The sequence below is a fragment of the Octodon degus genome, unplaced genomic scaffold, assembly GCF_000260255.1.
Source record: "Octodon degus isolate 3935 unplaced genomic scaffold, OctDeg1.0 scaffold00177, whole genome shotgun sequence".
Classification (NCBI taxonomy): Eukaryota; Metazoa; Chordata; class Mammalia; order Rodentia; family Octodontidae; genus Octodon; species Octodon degus.
The window spans coordinates 2,403,824-2,411,706 of record NW_004524753.1 but is presented as its reverse complement, the minus strand read 5'-3'; the positions used below and the strand labels follow the sequence as shown (position 1 = coordinate 2,411,706).

The 7,883-nt window shown below is 45.8% G+C and overlaps 1 pseudogene across 1 annotated transcript in view; it reads left to right on the top strand.

Annotated features, from left to right (window-relative positions):
- LOC101573554 overlaps nucleotides 1-6,007 on the top strand; it is a 6,731-nt pseudogene extending 724 nt beyond the window's left edge. Inside the window, exons 2-3 of the transcript XR_002818573.1 lie at nucleotides 3,997-4,641; nucleotides 5,089-6,007. The product of XR_002818573.1 is annotated as an alpha-enolase pseudogene (transcript). The remainder of the gene's footprint in view (nucleotides 1-3,996; nucleotides 4,642-5,088) is intronic.
- The last annotated feature ends 1,876 nt before the right edge of the window (nucleotides 6,008-7,883 follow it).

The following is a 7,883-nucleotide window of genomic DNA, read 5'->3' as shown; positions in this document are numbered from 1 at the left end:
GGTTTTTTTAGGGAAGGGTCTACAGGGTCTTCAGGGTCTCACTACTAGATCAGACTCATAGTGACCTGCCTGTTTACAGCTTCCCGAGAGTAGGGATTACAGGCCGGCGACACCAAGCCCAGTCTCCATTGCTGTCTCAGCATGCCCTGGGGGTGGGGCTGGCACAGCAGGCCCTGGGAATCAAACGCCTGGCCCCTGCGTCTGCCTAAACAGGCGCTGTAATCCACTGAGCTATTTGGCCAGCCTGTTTTTGGAAAGACATTCAACCTCAGTGATGATCCAAGATAAATAAACTAATACAGTAATGAAATAGGACTTTTAAATTTATAAATAATGAAATGTTTTACAACCCATCCTTTAGCACACAAGAGCAGAGCAGAAAGGGCAGCTTGCTGGTGTGGATGCTTACTACCATTTTGCACTTTTGCAAATCAAGATCCTTAAGACATGTGTCCCTTTGGGACCAGTAGTTCTATCTCTAGTAATTTATCCTAAAAAAATCACCTTCGGTGCAGAAAAGCATTCATACACAAAGAAAGATGCTCTTCAGGGAGTGACAGGGAGGAGAAAAACCTCAAAAGCATGGAAATGATCAGCTCAGTAGACTTTATAGCAGCATAATTCATTTACACTTTTTCTTAAATAAATAAAATGGGCAGGGATGTATTTTAAGCAGCAGAAATAATTTAGTAGGACTTCCGGGAAGATGCAGATCAGTAAGCAGCAACAAACCAGCGGCTCCAAGATTCAGAATCCAGACATTGGAAACTAATGACATGGGGATGAAAAGAAGGATGGAGGCTGAGTCAGCAGATCCAGGGGGGTCCCAGGAAGAACCTGACTGGAAAGCTTCCATCTGCTGACAGAGTGAAGAGATAGAACAGAATGTGGACAAAAGGAGGGACTATCTGTGCTTTCTTCTGGCTCCTGGCTTCTAGCTGGTGAGAAGATAGGGCCAAGTCTCCAAGCGACCTTGTGAAGGTGGGGTGGTCTCCAAAACCTTCATGGTGAGGCACAGAAGAATACAGGTGGATGCAGAGTTGAGACAGTTGGTGAGGGATGCCAGCCCGAGCTCCTGTGAGAACTCGGACACCACGCCAGGGTTGATTGAGCCTGATACTTGAAGCAACTACGGGTTGGTTTTATTTCAGGGCTCCTAGCTTTATAGGCCCACATAGCCTGGGTGAGGGTCAGCCACAGGAGGGATCTATGGTCACAGAGCCATGGTCAAGCCAGCAAGCGACTGTCAGTAGCTAAACAACCCAGGCCCCATGCCCATGGCCAGAAGCCAGGTTCAGCCTGAATCTCCATGAACTTGAAGACCCCAGAATTGGCACCTCTGCCCCAGGCCTGCTGCCTGTGTGCTAGGGACTACCCAACATGGGCCTGGGTTCTGATGGCCTTCTTTGTCTGATGCTGAGAACAGGGACACATCTTGAATTGCACACTGCTCCAGACAGTATCCTGGAGGATGACCACAGTGTGAAATCACAGAGAAATTATTCAGGCTTTTGTTTTTGTTCATTTGGTTATCTTTTTCTCCCCCCCCCCACCCCCAGTATGCACTTATTTTTAGTTTATTTGTTTGGTTGTATTCTTTTTTAAATTTTTTTCTCTTCTTTCTTCTTCACCAGTTTCCTGGGAATTCATTAATATTCATTTCCTACCTTGCTTCTAATCTCTTTTTCTTTTTCTTTTTTTTGTACCAGGGATCAAACTCAGGACCTTGCATTTGCCAGGCAAGCACTTACTCAACTAAGCTATCTCCCCAGCCTCTAATCTCTTTTTCTTTTCTTTTTTTTCCCCTATAATTTTATTGAGAAACAAATAGCGATGAGACAGTTTCAAACCAAATTGGTAGGACAGTTTCAATAATTAGCACATTGCATACATTCTTCCTAGTGGTTAATTGCTGTACAAGATGTGGATGTGATATCCTATTTACAAACACCATTAGAACAAATCCCTCTATTCATTAAGAGAGTGTAACTATATATCTATCCTAACCACTTTGAATACACAGATACAATCCTCTGTATACCCTTTTTTTGTTAAGTTCTGTTATTTGAATATTATAGGTGTGTAAACTCAGCAAAATATTCTAAAAGAGTTCAGTAGCCCATAATAGTATTGGGTCTTCCGCTTCACTGGCAATGTCAGAAATTGTTGACCTGAGTCCCCTACAGCTCAACATAACAGCATGGCTTTACTTCTTATATTTCGTTTTTATACTTTTCTGCTGGATGGTTAAGACCAAGGTAAAGCAGGACCTATGCAACAAGAGTTGTAGTTTTTGGGTCTGAGAAGGTCAGTGAAATCCCCTCAGGATTTATCCTGAGATCCTGTACCTCAGATTGTAGAACCTTTGTCAGTGTCAGCCATGTGGATGAGTCACGGCCATTGCTTGGCCAATGTGCTTTCTGTGAAAGCCTGAGAGAATGTTTTCTCTCCATGTGACTCTCCTTAGGCACACTCTACATCATCGATCACTTTCCTCTTTGACCCCATAATCTCCTTGTTCAGAAAATTTGGGACACTACCGAGTTACATGATGTTACAGTACATGTTCTCATATGTCCTGAGTCTTAATTTACCTTGGAAGGCTAGGGCCAAAATGTTGGCTTTCCTTGCAGCCCTCCTTTTTCTCTAATTTTGGTCTGCAAACTTGGGTTGTTAACCATCCAGAAGACAAGCTTATTGTTATTACCATACAACTTAGGCTGTTAAGCTTAACTTCACTATCTGTCTGAATATCAAACATCTTAGGCATAACATGGAACAGGTATTTTTCATCAAGTATTGATATATTGAACTTTAAGTCCCTACAGAATATGATGAAAAAACATTTAAAAATTAGAATATATTTTTAAAAATAGACATAAAGAATTATATACTTCTTATGTTTACACATAAGTCCAAAAATCTAACCATATACAACCTTGAAGCAGGATAGTCCCACAATATTTCTTTTCCTCTTTCCTGCCTTCATTCACCACCCCCTTTCTTTTGAACAATTATCTACCCAAGAGACAGCCCAGGAGCAACTGGCATGTCATGACAAGCAGCCTGTATTCAGAAGGCCAGAATGACTGGCACTCCAAGCATGAAACTACTATTACAGATTACCATCTTCAGTGCAGTTGCTTATTTCACAGGTATCAGTATATATAGTTAGTCAGGGTGAGAATCTTTCCAATTAACTGCTAGATTCAAAAATCTTCTGGAGATTCTCAAGATCATTGCCTTGCCCATCTTCTACATATAACTGTATGGCTTCTTTTTCTTTTCTTTTCTTAGGGTACACAGGGTCTCACTGCATAGATCAGATTCGCAGTGATCCTCCTGTTTACAGTCTCCCAAATTCTGGGATTACAGGCATGTGCCACCATGCCCAATCTCAATCACTGTCTCAGTGCATCCTGGGGGCGGGGCCAGCATGGAATTAATCTCTTTTTCTTCTCTGTTTTCACCTCTTCTCCCCTTTAACTTTTCTCCTCTTAAGAATTTCTTTTATTTTTACTATATTCTTTCTTTTCTCTCCCTCTTTCTTAGTTACTTTTCTCATTGCTGAGACAAAATGCCTGACACTCAACATCAGAGGGAGAAAGGCTTACTTGGCTCATGCTTTCTCAAGGTTTCAGTCCGTGATCTGCTTGTTCTGAGGCGGGGTGGCCTGGCCGAGGGGCATCACAGAGGAGAAACAGAAGGCAAGAAGGCAGCAAAGCAGTGAAGCAGTGCACAGCAGCCCTCTTTGAATCCCTTACATCAAGATATGTGTTCCTAGGATGGGAACCACTCACGCCAAGGACACGCCTTCCCATTGTCCATACCCAGACCTACGTCAAACCAATCAGTGGACTGGCTTAGTAATAACACAGCCTTGATCCCAACATCACCCACTTCAGATCCAGCTACCTCTGAAAAGCTCAGGCAGGAAGTCTGGTGGACAGTGTGCAGAGCACCTCGTCACTTCAACACGCATCTCGGTGTGTATAGCACCCTCTTTTTCCTTCCTGGGCAACGAGATCTGGTAGCCAGAAATCCAACATATCGATTCTTGAGATGCATGCCCGAGGGATCTTTGACTCTCGTGGGAACCCCACTGTGGAAGTTGACCTCTGCACCTCCAAAGGTCTCCTCCGAGCTGCTGTGCCCAGTGGGGCCTCCACTGGCATCGATGAGGCCCTAGAGCTGCGTGACAATGACAAGACCCGCTACCTGGGCACGGGTGTGAAAAAGGCTGTTGAGCACATCAATAAAACTATTGCATCTGCCCTGGTTAGCAAGAAACTGAATGTCGTGGAGCAGGAGAAGATTGATAAGCTGATGATCGAGATGGATGGGACTGAAAACAAATCCAAGTTCGGAGCGAATGCCATCCTGGGAGTGTCTCTCGCAGTGTGCAAGGCCGGCGCCGTGGAGAAGAGGGTGCCCTTGTACCGCCACATCACCGACCTGGCAGGCAACCCTGAGGTCATCTTGCCTGTGCCTGCCTTCAACGTGATCAACGGTGGCTCGCACGCTGGCAATAAGCTGGCTGTGCAGGAGTTCATGATCTTGCCTGTGGGCGCGGCCAGCTTCAAGGAGGCCATGCACATCGGGGCCGAGGTCCACCACAACCTGAAGAACGTCATCAAGGATGTTGTACCCTGTCAAAATTGACTCCATTTTGTTGCCCTTCTAACCTCACCGAGTTCCTGTGCTGTATGCGCTGACCCCTCCCAATTCCTCACCCCTTGACTGCCAACTCAAATTCCTCCCAATTCCTCCCAATTCCTCACCCCTATGACTCAAGTCTTATGATATCTGTTCCCCAAACCTTATCTCAATGAACTCTGTATGACTGCCAACTCAGCACCTTCACCCAACAGGACCACCCCATGAACTAATGACCCTGCCACTTCTTCCTCTCCACCCCTCCCCTGTTTCTGCGGTTTTCAAGCTTAAATACTGATCCTTGTTAATGCTCGGCGCACCTCTTTGCACCTTGCATAGAGACCGCCGCTGGGTACCGGCTAAAATAAAGCACTTCTTTTAACTTTTGGACTTGCCTCGTTGTCATCTGATTTCTGAGCTACAACAAAGGAGAAATACAGCAAGGACGCCACCAACGTGGGCAATGAGGGTGGCTTTGCACCCAACATCCTGGAGAATAAGGAAGCCCTGGAGTTGCTGAAGACTGCCATTGGGAAGGCCAGCTACTCGGACAAGGTGGTCATTGGCATGGACATGGCCGCATCCGAGTTCTTCAGGTCTGGGAAGTACGACCTGGACTTCAAGTCTCCTGACAACCCCAGTAGGTACATCTCACCCGACCAGCTGGGTGACCTCTACAAGTCCTTCATCAAGGACTACCCAGTGGTGTCCATCGAGGACCCCTTCGACCAGGACGACTGGGGCGCCTGGCAGAAGTTCACGGCCAGTGCTGGCATCCAGGTGGTGAGCGACGACCTCACAGTGACCAACCCCAAGCGTATCGCCAAGGCCGTGAATGAGAAGGCCTGCAACTGCCTGCTGTTCAAAGTCAACCAGATCGGCTCAGTGACTGAGTCCCTGCAGGCATGCAAGCTGGCGCAGTCCAACGACTGGGGCGTCATGGTGTCCCACCGGTCCAGGGAGACGGAAGACACCTTCATTGCTGACCTGGTGGTGGGACTCAGCACTGGGCAGATTAAGACTGGCGCACCTTGCCCATCCGAGCGCCTGGCCAAGTACAACCAGATCCTCAGAATCGAGGAGGAGCTGGGTAGCAAGGCCAAGTTTGCCAGCCGGAACTTCAGAAACCCCCTGAGCAAATAGGCCGCAGCAGGCCAGAGCCCGGGCCTCAGGCCCAGGTAGTTAGGTCTCCTCCTGCCACCGCTTCTGTAGATGCCATCAGGGCCACCAGGAGCCCATGACCCCAGCTGTGATCGTCATGCTTGTCACCTTGTGTCCCACCACATCTGGAGCCCTGTGTGCGCCTCAGGCCAGGTTCCCAGTGGTTCTGTTGTGAAATAAACCCCAGCGCCCAGGGGAAAAAAAAAAAAGTAATGAATAAATAAGGTATTTCCACAACAAGGAGCACCTCAAGAAATTCATGACCACCAAGACAGTATTACAAGATTTTTTGATTTTTTTTTTTTTTTTTTTTTTTTTGCGGTACTGGGAACTGAACTCAGGACCTTGCGCTTGCCAGGCAAGTGCTTATTCTACTGAGCTATTTCCCTAGCCCCTTAGGTTTTTGTTTTGTTTTGTATTTTAGGGAAGGGTCTACATGGTGTTCAGGGTCTCACTACTAGATCGGACTCCTAGTGATTGGCCTGTTTATAGCCTCCCAAGATCTGGGATTATAGGTACACGCCACCACGCCCAGTCTCGATTGCTGTCTCAGCATGCCCTGGGAGTGGGGCCGGCAGACAGGCTTGGGGATCAAACCCCCAACCCCTGTGCCTGCTTGCATGTGCTTGAATCTGCTGAGCTATTGACTGGCCCTTGTATTAGGTATTGTGAAACAGGAAGAAAATGTTCAAATGGGGAGGGGAACAAGAGAGGGAGAGGGGTAAAGAAAAGAAGGAAAAGAAATTAAAAAGCGAGAAAAGAAGGAAAAAATGGAAACAATGCTTTTGTAAATGGGGAAAGGAGGAGGGCTGAAGGGAGGGTAAAAGAATGGGGAAAATCAAGTTGTGTCATGTGCAGGTAGAAACTCTCTATGGTGAATATCATCATTATGTATAACCAAAATGTACCAATAAAATCTGGTTGAATAAAAAACTTAAATATACACATGCACACACATATACCAAATATTAGAACGCCTAACTTCATAAAACAAACACTAATAGACATTTTAAAAAAAGATGAACACCAGTAGAATTGTAATAGGAAATCTCAATACCCTACTGTCACGAAGAGACAGACCAGGTAGGCAAAAAATCAACAAAAAAATACCAGTGCTAAACCGAACCATCAAACAAATGGACTTAATAGATAACTACAGGGTGTTCTACCAAACAATAGTGTACATGTTCTTCTTGGCATAACATGAGACTTTGCCTAAAACAGCCACATCCCAACCCACAGAGCATGTTTAAGTAAATGTAAAAGAACTGTGTCGGCCTGCTTGAGGGCTCAAGGGAGATTTTCATGGGTGAGGTCCCAGGGTTAAAGAATGCCTGTGTGCAGGCCAGTGAGATTGCTCAGCAGACTAAGTGTCCGCTTAGGCAAGCGCAGGGACCAACGTTCCATCCTCAGTACTTCATGCTGGGCTGGCCCCATCCCTGGACATGCTGAGCTGGCTACTGAGTCTGGGTATGGTGGTACATGCCTGTAATCCCAGCACTGGGAAGGCTGAAAACAGGAGGATCACTACAAGTTCAAGATGCATAGTGAGACCCTGTACAAACGAAAAAGAATGCCTGTATGCAAAATATCAGCAGCAACAGCAGGCACCATGGAGCAAAGCACAAGAGCCACAGCCACCTGCATCTTTATTGTATAATTCTTACACAGGTTGTTATCCAGTATTTACATTCTTATATAGTGCTGTAACCAGCACATGCCTGTTTACCTGTGATAAGTCATAGTTACCTAACTGTATCTCACTGTGTGTCTGCACTAGACAAGTCGGGTCACATCCTCAGGTATCCTTAGATGCCCCTGAGCTTTGAAGCAGTCTGATTGGTTCCCAACAAACTGACATTATCCCATGCGTATTATCAGACCATAGTGAAGTGACACTAGAAACTAATGGCAAAACATACCCAAAACTATGCAAACAAATGGAAATTAAATAATACCCTCTTGAATGATCAATGAGTCACAGATAAAAATTTAAAATTAGACAGTTTCTATAATGAAATGATAATGCCAATATGACACATCAAAAACTATAGGGCACAATGAAA